Raw genomic sequence first — 17375 nt, forward strand, 5'->3', positions numbered from 1 at the left:
AAACCATTTATCTCTTCATGATGAATTAAAAAAGTAATCTCTGCAAAATAAATGCTTAGAATTACAACCAAAAGTTCCTTCATAGACCTTATTTTGTATTCTGTAACCAAATGTCTTGACTGGTCAGGACTTCATCCCTCACCGGACATTGATACTGTGGCAAAAAAAAAGCTCCTGATAGTTTCGGGCAGAGTCTGAGAGAAGCTGTGCAAGGCCTGGTGTTGAGTGGTCAGGGCAAAGGCTGGGGCTGGACCTATAGGTGGATATTATAATTCATTCAGCTCTGCACACTGGCCAGGGATAAGCTCACCTCAAGGTCAGGGAGCTGTGAGTGGAATACTCATTGGGAAGTCTGGGCTTATTTTTCACATCTCTGCAGATTCCTCTCTATCTCTTCACAAATGAGGGAAGATTGTGTGATGTGTGGTGAAGCCAGTGTGTCTTAGAAATATTGCCAAGAATTGGAAATCTGCCCATTTTAGTTGTTTTTCTATTGAGAAAGCAGTCTAAATTGGCCAAATTAATTGAATTTTATTCTTGTACATATTTCAATTTTCTGTTTAACTGCAAGTAATTGTCACTCCTAATTTATATAAACATATTTCAATTCTCAAGATTTCTGGATATGAAGGCAATTTTTGTGTCGAAATACTCTTCCTGCAATATTTTTTCAGTAGACGTCAAGTGTCTCACAGGCAATTTAGGATTTTATATGAACTTTGAATGATACAATGTGAACAATTCTCTCTGAAAGCCCAACACATTCATGGTGACATTACACCCACATGAAGAAATTCTCAGAGAGAGAAATAAAAGGAGATCCCAGGGAGCACTAGCAAATGTTCTTTACCTCACTCAGGTATAGGGATGCATAAACACTATATTATATGTTGATAAAAATAAAACAAAAAAACAAAGTGATGCTGTTTATATTTAATCTTGTTTATTTTAATGTGGCTGATGAGAGCTACACATGTGAAAAAGGTCCGGGGAGAATACAGAAAAGGTCTGCTGCTTTAGTACTTTAGTGGTATGAGCATATTTACCTGATGGAGCTAAATTCAAGAGATTTTTAAAATAAAACCTGTCATAAAAGTCTTAGTATTTACCTTTAAATGTTACCTCTGAAAAAAACAAACAAAAACAAAAACCCACATATATATTTATATATTGCCTTAACCAAAAGGTTGGAAAACAATCTTAAAATCATGCAAATTTTATCACATACATTTTACAATAGATTAATAGTCAGAGTACCCTCTGAATGGCAACAAGACCCCTGACACAAATAATGCAGTGCATGAGCAACTTAAAAACAGATCAACTCAGTTGTGGAGGAATTGCTGTGCAATAAATGAAGTGATGTATAAAGAGACTTTGTCAAACTAAATCTTCATGTCTAAAGGAAAGGAAAGAAATAAATCACTGTCACAGAAAACTGAAATCCAGGAGCAGAAATGCGAATTTGAGTGAGTAGTTTGTTATTCAGTTTTGGGGTAAAAAGAGCTTTTTTTGTGATGATTTGGAAAAGAGTAGGTTAGATAAACCGTGCCAATTTATAGTTATTGTGTTTGTACATCTAACCATCCACTAAGTTACACTACAACTCTGTGAATGGTTCAAGGTTTAATGCTTCCTATAAAAAATCATCATAAAATGGATTTTTTTTAGGAAGTAACCAGTCTTTAACCTATCTAAAAATTATTCTTGTGCTATTTTGATCAATGATGATTTGAAAAGTGTGGCATGCATTTCTATTTAGTCCCCTTAACTCTGGTACCTCTAAAGAAAATCTTATGCAACTGATTAAATTTATTACCACCAGAGTTTAATTTTAACCTGGTTTCTGTCCAGATTTCAAAATTCAAAGCCCAAATTTTCTTTGGTTGGTTGCAATAATCTCTGTCTAGACCAACATATATCCATTTATAATGAATTATTTATACAATGGCTCCATCAACTAATGGTGGGAACCATGCTGAGTGTTTTGCCACTCGGGGTGCACATACACAATGCACAACTCAGAAAAGTGATGCAACTGCTCTGTAATCACTTCTTATCTACTTTTTTCTATGTGAAGTCCTACTGATCACACAGAATCTTTTACCGTTCTATTTTGATTTATTATCAACCTCTTGCTGAGATTATATTTACTTTTCCTCTTAATTGAAAATTGCTTTTTCTCCTGTAGCTTTTATATATTGTCAACAAATAAACGCTGATATTTTTCAAGATAATTGAGTTACTTGAACAATTACTGATGACGGAGTTGAAAAGATTGAGAACTCTGCATTTAAAGTGTGAGATAGATAATGACAGATGTCATAGCCTATCAGAAGTTTCAGCTTTTTAACAGGATGCTCAGAAAGTTTCTGGGTTCTTGACAATGACCGTCACTGAGTGGATGAAAATACTTTATCTTTGCCAGAGTGAGTCAGAGCCTTACTGGGAAAAAGAGGAATTAATCATAGACTGATCCAGTTGTTCTGTTATAACGGGTACTGGTGAGCTCTACCTAAGGACAGTTCACTTCGCAGATTGGACTTAAAAATAGCCAGTGATATTTTTATTATTACAGCTGGAAATTCAGGAAGATGGAAGAGTCAAAATGTCCTGCCCAAAGATGCAGGCCCAATAGCCCATGCAAAGTACAACAGTAAAGATTCCCTCGTCTCGTCTCGTGTTTGACAACAGCACACTACAGCCCATCAGGGATCGCACTTTGGCTGAAGTATATTGACAGCACAGTGACAGCTCATGGGATCTGACAACGAATGAGCTGAAAATATTTGTAGCCATGTCCATGGAGCACGGGGTACAGGAAAAAATTGAATGTGGTCTCAGCCTGTGGTCTCAAAAAACTGGGATTTCCATTTTTCAAAGAAAACTATGGCCAAGCATAATTTCAGTGAAATGGAATTCCTTTGTTCTGATAACATAAAAAAAAAAATGCTGCATATTTGAGAGAACTTGACCAAATTTGCTCTGGGATTTTTTATTTAAAAACAACACAAAAAAAACACAGTCCTAATATTTCTATAAAAGAGCTGTTGTTCCCCACCAAGCAGCAATGCAACTTTTGCGCATTGGGAATAGGCCTGATGAACGTAGCATCAAAATGTGTCTGGCTGTGGATGTCACGCTCGACTAGAGCTCGGCATGTTCAAAAGGAGGGTACATGGGGCAGAGGTCAGCTCATGGGAGAGAAGGTTTACCAAAGCTGACAGTCATTTGTAGGAAATAATACAAAAGTATATTCTTTTCCCTCAAAAAGAACACTGGTTTGAAGCCAGAGAAGATCAGGCTTTTTTGACTGGCTGAGCAAATGTGCAAGTGGAGCCGTTCTGCATGAAGCTGCTGAAATGTGAACGTGTGACAGCCACTGTCTGCTGATGAAGTAGATGATGAATGAGCGCATTCATAACATCTCACATAACAGCATATGACTGACCAAAGAACAAATCAGGCTTATTTTTATTTTTAAACCATTTTGCCCCCATCCAAAATTTTGCTATGTTTTTAAAATCTGGGGATAAAGTGGTTTAGTCATTTGTAGGAATGTAACATGTAATTCTGAGAAACCTAAGAGCCAGAACCCAACACTCAGCCAGGACAAGGAAGAAGTTTCAAAAGATTTATTACATAAGTCAATTGGATGGTGGTGGCTGCTTGGATCAGGTTACACTGGCGGGTCAGGAACACACAAAGAGAAATAAGCGATGTGATTGGATGAGAACCAGGATGGTTAAAAAGAAAAAGGTTGTGGCAGAATCGCCTGACCATCTTGTGCAACAGCTAATAGAGAAATTTAGGGTTGCTGCATCAGGTTGAGTCGGGTTAAACCCAGCCACTAGTTCTAGGCTTTTTTTTTGTTCAGAGGGTCTTGGCTCTTGGTGATTGCTTCCTGGAGTCATGGACTGTGTTGAGATATAAATTTTGGCCAGTTACTAAATTTTGGCCATGATATATGTAATTTCATCAGATCGGCGCTCTGAAGCTATTAAAGATTGCCTGCACTATAAGGAACCATCCTCCATTGCAAAGAGAGAAGTGCAGAGTCTAACTAGATGGGTGTTAATGTTAATTCAATATTTGGAAGCGTGACCAAAATGGACTGAATGGCTTTGTTCACTTCCTCCACTGTCTAAAAGAACAAGCAGACTGCAGTTCTAAAATAGCACTGAAAATCAACATCATCGTTCACAACTTCTCCTTCTGTTAGCTGATGGACTCGGTAGATGTTCTACTGGACGAATTCAAGTAAATGGGAGAAAGCCCAGACTGTCTGCAAAGCGAGAGCTTAATTGAGTGGAATTGCACAAGAAGGCAACGACCAGGCCACATCAGGTCACAGTTGGCTGCAGAAGCAAGCACTTCCTTTTAGCTGCAGTCAACATCAGTGAAACTATACTGGAAAAAAAACAACAACAAAACAAAAAACTTCACATCTGTTATGATTTATTTGTGCATGAAAATAACGTCCATTGAAGCTCTTAATAGCATGAATATAAAAATATTTAATCAAAACCGTGCCTGATGATGATAATGAAAGTATTACATATTTAAACTTCATAGTTGCATTTATCATCTTTGCTCTTTTATGATTGAGATTAGTTTGTTTCTGGCATTTTTATGATTTCCTTTAATAAATTATTTATGACTATTAAACAGATAACTGATCATATTCAATATGCATACTCGATATTGTTGTGTAATTATTCACAACAGGACAGTGTTTATCTGTATTCTTTGTTTTTGGAGACTCAAATCTTGATTACTTGCAGGGTTATCATGTAATTGTTTGTCACTGTGTATGTGTTGTGTGTCTAAAGTGTGTGAAGAAGACCACCTGCTGCTGATATAGTTACCTATTTTGTTTAAGAAAGTAATTTGGCTTTAATCCACTGCTTTAATTTTGTACCCCACTGATTACAATTCCCCTCCTACAGTGTTACTCTGGAGAAGAGGATGATGTGTATAAAAGACTGAGCTGAGGAAGCTTTCTTTGTTCTGAATTCATTTTGGTACACAAGCTGGAAGGTTTGTTTGGCAAATGTGGAACTAATGTGGCTCATAGCTTACGTTTAGCTGAGAAAGGAAATTTTACAAATATAACTTTAGGAGAATAGATAGCCTCCTTTTACAATTAGGATTTGTGTTGGTCATTCTGACTCCAATGCCCCTTCCTACAAAACAAGAATGACACAAACATTTTATAGTTAATATTTTATTTGAGGCCACCTTCAATTAAAACACATTTAAAACAATTACTTCTTTTCCCAATTCAATTGTTCTACACTTAATGCCATCTCATAATTAGACATGAACTGATGTTTCCTTGGGGTATAAACCTGTTGTGACACATTTAGCAAGCAACAGATTATAAGAAAGACATTTAACTTTGCTGACCTTCATAGGTCTGGAAATGGCCACAACAAAGTAGCTACTGGTGTAAACTTTTCTGTATCTCCAATATGTCCAACTATTACAAACAGGGCAGGTTGGCTAACCTACACAGCAACTTAGTAGCAGATCAATGACTATGAAATTAATTAAATTGAATTGTGTTATCTTTGATTTCCAAACATGTTTTTGTGACTTTGTTAGGTTTCAAGCTCCAAATGAGCCGAACCGAGCAGTAGTATCATTTCTATTTCTCTGTAATGTATCTACCAGGTGGTCACCGTCCCAAATCAAATACATCTCAGTTGGCTTGAATCACACATTTTATCTTAAGCTATTTATTTGTTTGACATGTTTAAAACTATGAATTAATTGCTGAATTAACCTTGACATTCATCTAACACATACTGTATTCAAATCATCTCAAACCTAGTCTATTAAAAATATTAATACATTATTTTTTTTTTGTTTAAAAATACTCATACATTTTGTTTAATAAAAGAATGGCTACAATTATCACTATGTCAAGGCTACAGATGGTGGTCAGAGTAAAATGGGTTTGCAAAATCTTTGCAAATAATATGGAATGACTCATTTTCAAAAGTAATGTTTTGAAAAGCAACAAATTGATTTGAACATTTTCTATTCGTCGTTAGTGCTCAGTTCCACCACTCAGACAATTATCACACTGTGGATAAACATGCTGTTTCAAATACAGCCTTTCTGTTGTTTGAAAGATTTTTGTTCATTTTTCTACGAAAGATTTGTAGCTTCGGAGAATGCTCAGTCTATCTTCCATGCAGGGCTATTTTGAGATGTACTGACAATGTTTTGAGCTAAGAGCTGCAACTGGATCATTCATGATATATTTACAACCCTAGAAAAAATAACTTTTTGAATCTTGCTTTGAAATAAATAGTTTTGTGTCTTTTTTGAGATTTATCCTCCTTTCTGGGTAGATGTGAATTTCCTGACCTTTTGGATAAAGGTGATAAAAAGTCTACTGCTTTTGTATGTCAAATGACCATCAATATGAAAGTTTGACAGCATGCTTACGTTTGTGAAGCTAAAAATATCAGAAATTTATGTTGGAAAATTATTTCTTATTCTAATATGTAAAGCTGAAATATTTCAAAATGTTAGTCATCATATGCCAAGGAGACAGCAGGAGAATATTGCCATTGTTCCAGCAACATTTTTTTATGAAAACCAAGGAAATGGTGTACTCCTCTTAACTGCTTTTTATTCATGATTCCACAAATCATGAATCTATTAGCAGTTTCCAACATTTCCACCAGTATTTAATAATTTTTGAGGTGCAAAATAGTGCTGCAAAATCACATTTGATGAGCAAATGATAGCAGAAAAAATAAATCACGCCAAGAACCGAGATGCTTTGATAAGTAGTTTGGTGAATGCTGGCTAGATTAGAGCTGACAGTCTCCTTGGTGGAATGCAGCTTATAACAGCTATCCAGCTGTGCTGCTAAAATCTTCACCACAAGTTTTCTGTTCTGGTTTTTGAAGCATGAATTAGTTGTGAAGAAAATATCTTTCTTCACATGAAATAAAACCAGAAGTCTTTCAGATGTTTGAAAACATACTTCTTCAGAAACTAAAATAAAACTAAAATGTTTTGCTTCCTGTGAATTTTGACATTTTATGCTTTGTTGTTTGGTGTGAACATAAGCGTCAGCTCTTTGCTGAAATTTGGGTGAAACTCAAAAGTCCATGCATCTTTTGTCTGATCACATGCAATGTCAGCCCTTCGCAGCCTCTTACTCTCTTCACAGCTGATTTATCTGAAGCTCAGAATTTGCCATAAATACACATCAAGTACAGAAGACATGACAAATTCTACTGCAAAGTGAAATGTCAGTTTTCCCAGATCGGCAACACATAGATGTAAGTTTGCCTGGGGAGTAATAGATTATGCATTTGTACCGTGCTGAGCATGTCCAAAGTTGACATGTCTTAAAAAGGAGGAGAAAGTGACTCCACATGTCCACTAGGGGACTGAATGTCTCATGCAGAGTTGTGCTGTCAGTTTTAAATGTAGCAGGCTTTGTTGATCTCTTTATACGTGTTTTGTCTTTGTTTGATTAATCAATCAAAATCAGATGCTGTCTAGATTTATAATCTTGTTTAAATATTTTTGTTTCATTAACTGTGACAGGAAAATCATCTTATCTGTTCCCTTAAATTGACAGTTCCATGGCTTCGGGCCTGCAGGCATGGCTGTGAGTAATAAAAGACTCTGCTGAAAGACAAAAATAAAGAAAACATGTTTTAGATTACCATACTATGCATCTTCTCTTCAAAAAATCCTAAATTAGCTATAAAAGAATATCTTGGCTTGTCTCCTACAATCATTTTGCATGTGATCCCAATGACAATAAAACAGTGTTATTATTCCGTCTTCCTGGCCTATTTAGTAAAACAGACAAATACATCTAGCACGTACATGTACAATTTGTTTGTGTTGAAACTCTTTGTTCTTCATGACTTGTAAATTGTTAAAGGTGCAGCAACAAACAACCAAATACTGGGTAATATGATGCAACAATGATGCAGAAAACTCCCATCATTTTAGATGCTGAAGCTTTAACAGTGTTGTTCCTGTTATATTTCCTGATGCGCAACACAAAACTGGCCTCATAAATAAAACAATAGAGCTGACTCTTTGTTCAAACACTTCACTTGACATACGCCTCCATTTTTCTGACAGAGGCCTTACATGGCTGTGTAAATAATGATGTTTGGAAATAAAAATGGAGGGGCATGACAGTGTGTTTCTAGCCCAGTGGTGTAACTTTTTAGATGTGACCACAATTTCAACAATGCAGCTGCCAATTGGAAAATGTTTGGATTTCTTATCATTTAGACACATATAGACCTCAGTTTTTTTTATTTGTTTGAAAAACCCTATTAATACAATCACACACCATAGTCACTTGCCAGATATGTAAGTGAGATAAGTAGCCCAGAATTTTGTGCACATTTTTCAAAAAGGTTTAGATCATCCAATTCAAATCAGAAATATTTTAATAATCCCTGAGGGAAACTAAATGTTGTTGTAACTCATTTAATTTTCCTTATTTGTCTTCAAAGATCCTTTCATGCTCTTTGGCTCTGAGGTCACCAAGTCTCAGTGTATGATTTTTTTTGCCAGCTTTTGGTGAGTACAAATGTTCACCAGAATGACCTCATAACTAGCCCCAGATCTCATCACAGAACACTTTGCACAAGACAAAGGAGCAAATTAAAAAGTGTGAAAGGATACTCTAATTATCATCTGTGTTATGCAGTTTGGGCCCTGTGTAGCCCTGCTCTGCAGACCTGTGGCTAATTCCCTCATCAGCTTTTCTTCTGTGAAATAGGATTTGTGTGTCAGGAAGGCTAATACAGGTTTGACCATTTAGTTGCAGAGCTGGGAGATGGTTTGCTGTATGCAAATGTGCCAACCCTGCAGATGAAATTTGGTCTCAGTGTTGGTTAAGTTTTCATTTCAGAGGTCATTATGTAGTAAGACATTTCTTTGTCACAAGAGAGTCCTTAAAAATGCCTGTTTAACCCTAATTATTACAGATCAGTCTGTTTACTTGAGAAAACCAAGTTGTTGTCAGATGAATTAGGTTGTTTACATATTTTGCTCTTCAATAACACATGCTACTACAAATAGTTTGGAAGACATTCATGCGAAACATGAAAGTGAAAAAATTTAATTCAAAAAACTTTTTGAAAAAACATTTGGACTGAATGCAATACAAAATGAATTTGGATGCGAAAAAGTCTAATTACTGGATTGAATCCGTTCAGTCATGATTGCTTCATACAACAAGGACGAGTCTAAAACTGTCACGGTATAAAAATGCACTTTCAACACATTAATTTGATGCAACACACAACTATTGGCTGGTAATAGTCAGAAATATCCATGTCATAATTGATGTGGCAGTGACACTGAAAAGCCTTTTACTCATACAAATTAATAGCTAGCCATCCGTGCTGGCTCTGGCTGAAAACACTGTATTGATTTCTGGCTTACTGATGCAAAAATTCCTTCAGTGTTTTAGTGTGCAGTTAAAGCCCATCTTATAATGACTAGGTCACTTTGAACCTGTGCTGATTACAGGGTAACTAGAATTTTTGAGATACTTTTGATTGTGAAAATGCAGTTTGTAGAAATGCAAAGCTCCCAGTCAGAAATTGCGGCCCTCTGGCCCCAATCAGAGCCAGGGGGAAGATCTTAGCGTTTTCAATCAACGTGTGCTAATGGCGGAAAAAACAACTTGCCATTACAGGAAAACTGTTAGTATGGCCACCGTCTTCGGTAATCATGCTAACTAGCTGGTCTGCTAACAGGGAGAAGCTGTAGGCAGAGACCAGGAGGGGATCTAAGGAGGAGAAGGCTATGAGCAGCGTGTACACAAGCTTAATTGACAGTGCCAGATCCTTTCCATGGCTCTGATTGCTTGTGTCTAGTACACAGATTATCTGCCTCATACCATGCTGTAACAACATAGTAATAGTTTCAACAAATAGTTAGATAGTACAACTTTAAGATACAACATGTATTCATAGACAAATCATTTTGGTTTAATGACAGGAAATGTTAAAGTCACTTAGGACTGAAACAGATGACAAAAAGTGAGCCTAAATACAGCTAACCACTTCAGCTAGTATTTTGGCAATGAGAAATAGTTTAATCGTAATCTTTGTTGAAACAATTATACCTGCACTATCAATGAAAACCAAGCATACTGACATTGATTTAAATAAAAAATATTCATGTCATTCAGTTATTAATTTCACTACCCAGTGATGGGAAGTTTTACTTTTTTCAGCACGAAGGCTCTTAGTTTATTATAGCTATCTAGACTCATAAATTAGCGTAACATTCATACTTGGCAAATATGATTATTTTTGTAGGTTAATAAATCCTTTAGCATTTAGTGTTTTTTATGACAAGCCTTATATTTGACTAATTTTATTCTTTTGATTAATATTTTTGATCAAAGATATATTAAGATATTTTTAACAAAAAATATATAAATATTTTTTGTTATTTAACAAAAAAACAAATAAAAAACCCACCCTGTTCAAATTAATTGAACAGAACCTTAACAGAAACAGAATCAAAATCACTAACCACACTGCATCTTCAGTGTGGGTTGGCATTCAAAACAATCGAAAGCTTCAGCTTTGATGGGCTGAGGCGGTCTCACCTCCTAGTTAGTATTTGCCCTGTTTTTGAGAACAATCTCTCAGAAAGAGACAAGCCGCCATGCTGCCAATCAAAACAAAGTTCTGCTGTGAGCAGCGTGGAGCCAGTGAGTGAGAACTGAACAGCGAAAAGAAAAAGATGAGAGTCGGCTCTTCTGATTCACCGCATAACCCATGAGAACTGCAACAGCTGTGCAATAGCACAGTTGGCTAAGCTGTGTTAAAAATAGTGTGTATTTCAAATACGCAGTATTATCAAATTATCAAAAACTGCATTTGATAATTCCATGTCTTTCACTCAGATAGCAAGTTTAAGTTTCGGAGTGTAGAGAGCAAACTTTTGGACAGTTTGCTTGTTTACAGACTTTCCAAAGGAGAGTACGAGATGAGAATGGGTAATGGGTGAAAAGGATTTAGGGTAGGCGTTTAGTAATGATGGTGGAAATGCAGCTTAGGTTCTTTTCCTTTCTCGTCCTACGTAGTTGCTTTTTTTTACTGCTGTTTATCCACCTCACATTCTGTGGTAGATTTTCAGAAGGTGGGATTACAGAGGCTTTATAGAGTCAGATCTGACAACAGTAATACTAGTAATTAGATCTTTCTGGAAAAAGATGATTAAAGAGGTATGAACAAATACCGTTCTACAGAACCGTATGTCTTTTTTATGTACTTAAGAGTCAGTGAAATCTAATATCTTCTGAAAAGTCTGAACTGCATCTCAGTGCATTCCTTCTGGAAATAAGATGTGTGCTATAAATGAGATTAGAAAAACAAAAGCTTCCTTTTACAGGGTTTGATTTTATTTGTTTTTACATAATGTAACTTAATCTCCTAAACTCAATCAATCAATCAATAGTTTCTTCACTTTTCATAAAGACTAATACATTTGGCACTGGGGTTAAACAAATAAATAAAAATAAAACCATTAAAGAGAGAGAAACCTAAATCAAGCAATTACAGAGAAAATAGAACAGAAAAACAGTTGTGTAGTTAAAGACACTGGAAATATATACTGTACATAAATTCATGATTGTGACCAGTGGCAGTGGCCTAGCAAGCTTTTCAAAAGTTTAAGGAATGTGGGTCCTCCGGAATAGGGGCTTTTAAAACAGTCAGGGAGGGTAATATCATTTATATTAGATATGGCTTTTACTCTAAATGCCTCTGTGTTACAAAGACAGACAGGAGGTGGTTGGGGAGAGGAAGCAGGTAGCCTCAGGGCAGAAACAGTGGGTCCAGAGACTCTGGGCAGTGGCAGTAAGGCATTGTTCAAAAAGTGTGGGTGTTGAATTTTATCTCCCAACAGTGCAACGGCAGTGACCAGCAACACAGAGAAGCCGAAAGGAACTGTGCTCTCACCCTCCTCACCACTGACTTGTAGAACAACTCAAACGTACGTATGTCCCGTGCAGGAATTCTGCCACGACCCCGTCGTTGAGGGATATATCAGGCAAGGGTGAACAGCAGAGTTTAGTGAAGACCTCTGTGGCATGTGGAAGGTCAAACTGCAGCTTTATGTCACCAAAAATAAGTAGCTGGTCCTGGATTTCTGCTGTGCATGGCCTCCTTCAGAACCCACGATATTGGGGGAAAAAGTAGTGAAGATGTTTCTTTCTTGCACGTCTGCATATGAACATGAAACTAGTCATCTGTTGGGAATCAGAATTTACATCACTGCTTTGCCTATATAATAAGGAATAATTATGATTAATAATTTAATATTAATTAGTTTATTAATAAAGTTGAAGTTTCTTTAGTTGAATTGGGGAACCATTTCCAGTATCTCTGGAATCGTAAGTCAAACCTGTCAGTCTCTCGTGAAGGAATGAATACAAAGATAGTTCTGTACTATTATGGGCCATACAGCGTAATAAAGCAGCTTTAAGGAAAAAGGAGTATGAATTTTCTTATTTTAGAGTGTCTGGTTCCATTAAGACATGCTATTTCAAATGTGAAGTCTGTCTTTTAAAAATGTATTTTACTGTAGAGCTGCGGACATCATATGTTTTCATCCATTCACGAAGAATGATGCAATTTGACAAACCTAACTCATAAAATAAATATGGAAACGGAAAAAAAAAATCAAAAACGACAAAAGTCTGAAATAATAGCCAAAATATCTGGTGCAAATGGATACTTTTTAATAAGTAAAATCAAAATGAAAGTAGTAAACATAAAGTATATAAATTGTAGATAGACTGTTGTAATTTCATTTTCTCATGTTCCCTTAGATATTCAGGAAGCCAGAAAGCTGCACAGGTGATCACACAGTAATCCAGGTTCAATTCAAAGTTAAAAAAATACTTTAACTAGTAGTATTGGTAATGGCCTAATTTCTATTGTTACCTTATGTAGCTTATTTAAGAGCCTTGACTAATAACAATTTTATGTTACTTTTGTAAATCTATGCATCACACATACTGACATAAAAATAGGACACAGTACAAAAAACCTGCCTACTGGGAAGGGATTAGCTGGGTGAATTAAAGCACAGAATGTGAGTAGCATCCAGTTCTCTGTGCTCTGTTTTTGCTTCACGTTGGGTCTTACACAGCCTTCCTTCATTTGTTAATTGTGTGTTTAGAGGTGTGATTCAATGATGCCACTTTGGCTTTCAAGGCCACATTTCCAAGGCCATTTATGTTGATTTGTCTCACAAGAGCCGCAATTAAGGAACACCCTTCATTGGCAGTTTGACTTACATCCACTTAACTGCAGTATCTGCTCTTCTGTCACCCCACTGTTGCTTTAGATTTGTCAACGTAAGGCCATCAGTGCCAAGGAGAAAGAAAAGAATGGGGGAACAAGACCTGTGAATTAAGAGTGTAATCATCAATATCCAGAAGCACTGACTCATCCTGTGCTATACAACGAATGGGCTGCCTTTTTCTCTTAGAAAGTTAATTTTAGGTTGCCCTTGTCCCTTTCTGATCAAAAAAGAAAACCCATTAAACCTGTAGCTTGACTCCGACTTACACACTTATTTGTCCAGCAGAAGGAGATGTGTTTAAAGTTAAAATGGAGCAAATGAAAATGGGGAAACTGTAAATATTAACCTTCTTGTAGATAATTCATATTGAAACCTACATGGCAAAATAGCTAGTAAAAAGATTGTTGAAACAAGTAAATGAGGGGTCACTTTCTGAACTCAAAAGGAGATGGTGTCTATGTAAATACTGCTGTTTAACATTTTCCTTACTAATGCAACACTGAAAGTCTCATCAGCCCCTGTTGGGCAGGCTGCTGAGGTCAGCATCCACTACACGACAGGTCCCGCTGCCCGTCTCCTTTCGGGGCACGACATTACCATATAAATTCTGTTAATGACCTTGTCATTTACACAACTTAATTACCAGGGATGTGTCCCTTGAACATCTTCCCATATGAATTATACATCAGGAAGGTGGTTTCAGATGAGAGCTGCAGGAGGGACTAAAGTTATGCCTGCTCAGAAGATTACTTTAGTTACAAAGCCAGCAAAACAAATGTAAGGCCACTGATAGGAAAACTGTGTTTGGGTTTTGCCTAAACATAATTTTAAAGCAACATATTTGCAAAAAAAGAATTGTAACTACAAGATTTTTGGGAGGTGACTTTTGTTCCCTCAGGAAGGAATTATTGAGTCACAGATTATTATCTTAAAAAACAGTTAAATTGTAACTAATCCACCCGTGAGAGCAAAGCCTCGCACTGACAAATTTTTGAAAAATTCCAGTAAAGAGGGCAGAGCCAAGAGACACTGAGAGGCAAGGCCTAGTGTGAGGATGCATGGAGGGCGTAAGCAGCACTTAAGCCCTTTTGCTGCTAACTGATAAACTTTGTTGCTTTATTTAGTAAGTTTCCAGACTCCTCTAAAGATTATATATATATATATATATATATATATATCAACTAGTGACATATCTATTTTTCTTTGTCTTTTTTTCCTGTGTTGTTGGAGTATTCAGCTGTTTAGACACCGTACTGCCATGCCAGCACTGATTCGGTTTAGGCAAAAATATTGCAGAACTAAAATTTATACAAAAATGTCACACAGAAATTTTGTTCAAATCCTTATTTAGATAGCATCCTAAATAATCTATTTATACAGTTAATTTTAGGGGTTAGTTGAGCCACATTACCAACACTTTCAGTACGGTTTTCCTTTTTTGAAATGCTCTGTTACATTCACTACCAAATGTAACAGAGCACAAAATTTCTAAAATGCTTTGTAAGTCGAGAACTGCTTTAACAATTAAAGACATTACATCATTAATATTACACTCTATAAGTAATAGAAAGTTCTGTTCAGCTCACAGTGACCACATACCTATTGGAAAACAACTGTTTTTCTCCAAGTGTTTTTTTTCTTTTGAGAGCAAAGGCTTTTCCTCAACAAGTTAAATTTATTAAAAATTCATTCTGATTTAAAAACAAAAAGTAAAACAAACAGCTATGAGAGATGCCCTCAGAAGCTAAAATTAAACTGTGGTATTCTCAAAGACATCTTTTTACATAAGGCTCAATCTGCTGCTGTCCAGATGTGTCGAACCCAGCAAGAAAGGACCAGATGTTTGCATTATGTGACATGAGGATGATTTTGATTGAAGCAGAATTATATATTCCACATGATTTAGAGATCCACTGAAATTTCCCTCCAGATTCCAAGACTGTTTTTTGGGTAGGATTTAGAGCTCTTTAGATCTCGGCATGAAGATAGGAGACTCTTAAATAGAGAGGATGGAACAGTAAATCTCATGTCAGCTTTAAATGAGACAGTCTATCAGTCTTGTGGGATTTCCTAATCACTGCCTTTTATTTTGAACCATTCAACCTAACTCTTTTCATGACAAAAATGTCTTAAATCTATTTAATTTTATTCCATGTATCTTTCTAAGACAGTAAGATATTTTGGGAAGATAGCTCGGATGCAGTGCTTCAGTCATTAAACCCTTTCATTTAAAATCTGAATATTTTATTTGTCTGAGCATATAGATTTCATTAAACTGCCTCCTTTCGACAAATATAATATCTGCCGTATTTCTGGAAGTGTTTGCAAATTCTGGTAAGATAGTAAATGTTACATTAAACCCACATTGTTTACCTAATCAAAGAAAAAAGAGATATTTACTGCAAACGGTGGATTATTTTTCATTTGCTACCAACAAAAGAAGAATCAAGATAAATGTGGAAGAAACACCTTGCAATTTTGTTCTATTCATTTTATGAAAAGCCCACAGAGAAAAAAATTATTATACATGGCATTGTGCTTCAGCTGCTACCAGTAAAGGAACCTTGACTTTTGAAAAGGATTAACATCTATAATAGGAAAACATCAGGCACAATTTTATTTTTGAGAAAAAAATTGTTTGATGATCATTTATAATTCATCTTTAGCTTTCCACGAATCTATTGTCATCCAAGAACAGTAAATTGACACTTAAAAAGTCAAATGCACAATTAATAAATTTTCAGCAACTTCATTTCAGTCTGTGTCCAAAGCAATGAAATTGAGAGAGCAGCAAAATTATTGGAAATCAGAGTATATTTAGTCAGGTCCTCTTCACAATCTGTGGAAGATAAAAGCTTTCACTCACCCGAATCTCAATATAAATCTTCATATTATCACATGTTTTAATCCATATCTGCTCTGCAAGAGGTAATTTGCTTACATGTAAGAATGTTGGTACGAAAGTCAAGCATAAAATTCACAAAAAGTTTCTCTTTGTATATGATTAAGTTGAATAGTTCAATCAATCAGAGGGAAAAAATTCCCAGATCTGGAGAGATCCCATGCATACACAGGTAGAGCACAAAAACTCTTAGTTGGGATTTAAACCCAGGATATTTCCTTAAGAGACCAGAAAAAAATATTCATCTTAAGCTTTGATTTCCAAAGGGTTCATTTTCATGATCAGAAAAATAGGTGTGACGAACCACGATTAAGAAAAATCTGAAATTCACAGAGAAAGATTCACTTGAACATTGAAAATAAAAATAGAAAATTGTACCTTAAACTACAAGTGGGGATGTACTGCCTGCAGGATAGCAAGATTGGTAAAAAAAAAAAAGTGTGACTGTAATGGCTAAAATCAGAGAGGATATCCCCTTATGTCTTCCCCCAACAGTGCTGCCTGTGGGGGTCCTGGATGGCTGAGAGCTCAGACCTGATAATGCGCAGGACTGACTTGACCACTCTCTGAGCTTTGTAGTCGAGAGCATTACATCTCCCTTCCCAATCTGTGATACAGCCAGACAGAATGCTCTCGATGGGGTTTCTGTAAAAGTCGGTAAGTGTTTTGGAGACCATTCTGAAACTCCACAGCTGCTAAAGAAAGAGGAAGCTCTTTCTTGTTGCTTTTATGATCACATGTCCCTGCTCAGATTTCTTACCAATGTTCATCTCTAATAAGCGAGCACACTGTGCAAAAAGCTCTCTTGGTTTTTAAGATAGTTTGAGTTATGCACTTTGTGAACCAAATCATGAAAGTTTTAAATTGTGTTTTTGTGTACAAGGTCTTTGTTAGAGTACGTAGCTTCTCATTTAGTTCGGGGGATTTTCTGAAGGAGCATATCTGAAGTGCAGATCAACCATGCAATTAAAATTGATTTTTTTAGGGGAATACATTTTTCAGAAGTGAAAAGTCTAGTTTCCTGAGGAATGGGAGGGCAATCATTATCTTTGCAATTTGACAAAAATTTAAAAATGTACAAGCTGTGTTTTGTAATCAGCTTCAATAGAAACTCTATTCCAACTTTCAATGACAA

The sequence above is a fragment of the Xiphophorus maculatus genome, chromosome 4 (assembly GCF_002775205.1).
Source record: "Xiphophorus maculatus strain JP 163 A chromosome 4, X_maculatus-5.0-male, whole genome shotgun sequence".
In the NCBI taxonomy this organism is placed as follows: Eukaryota; Metazoa; Chordata; class Actinopteri; order Cyprinodontiformes; family Poeciliidae; genus Xiphophorus; species Xiphophorus maculatus.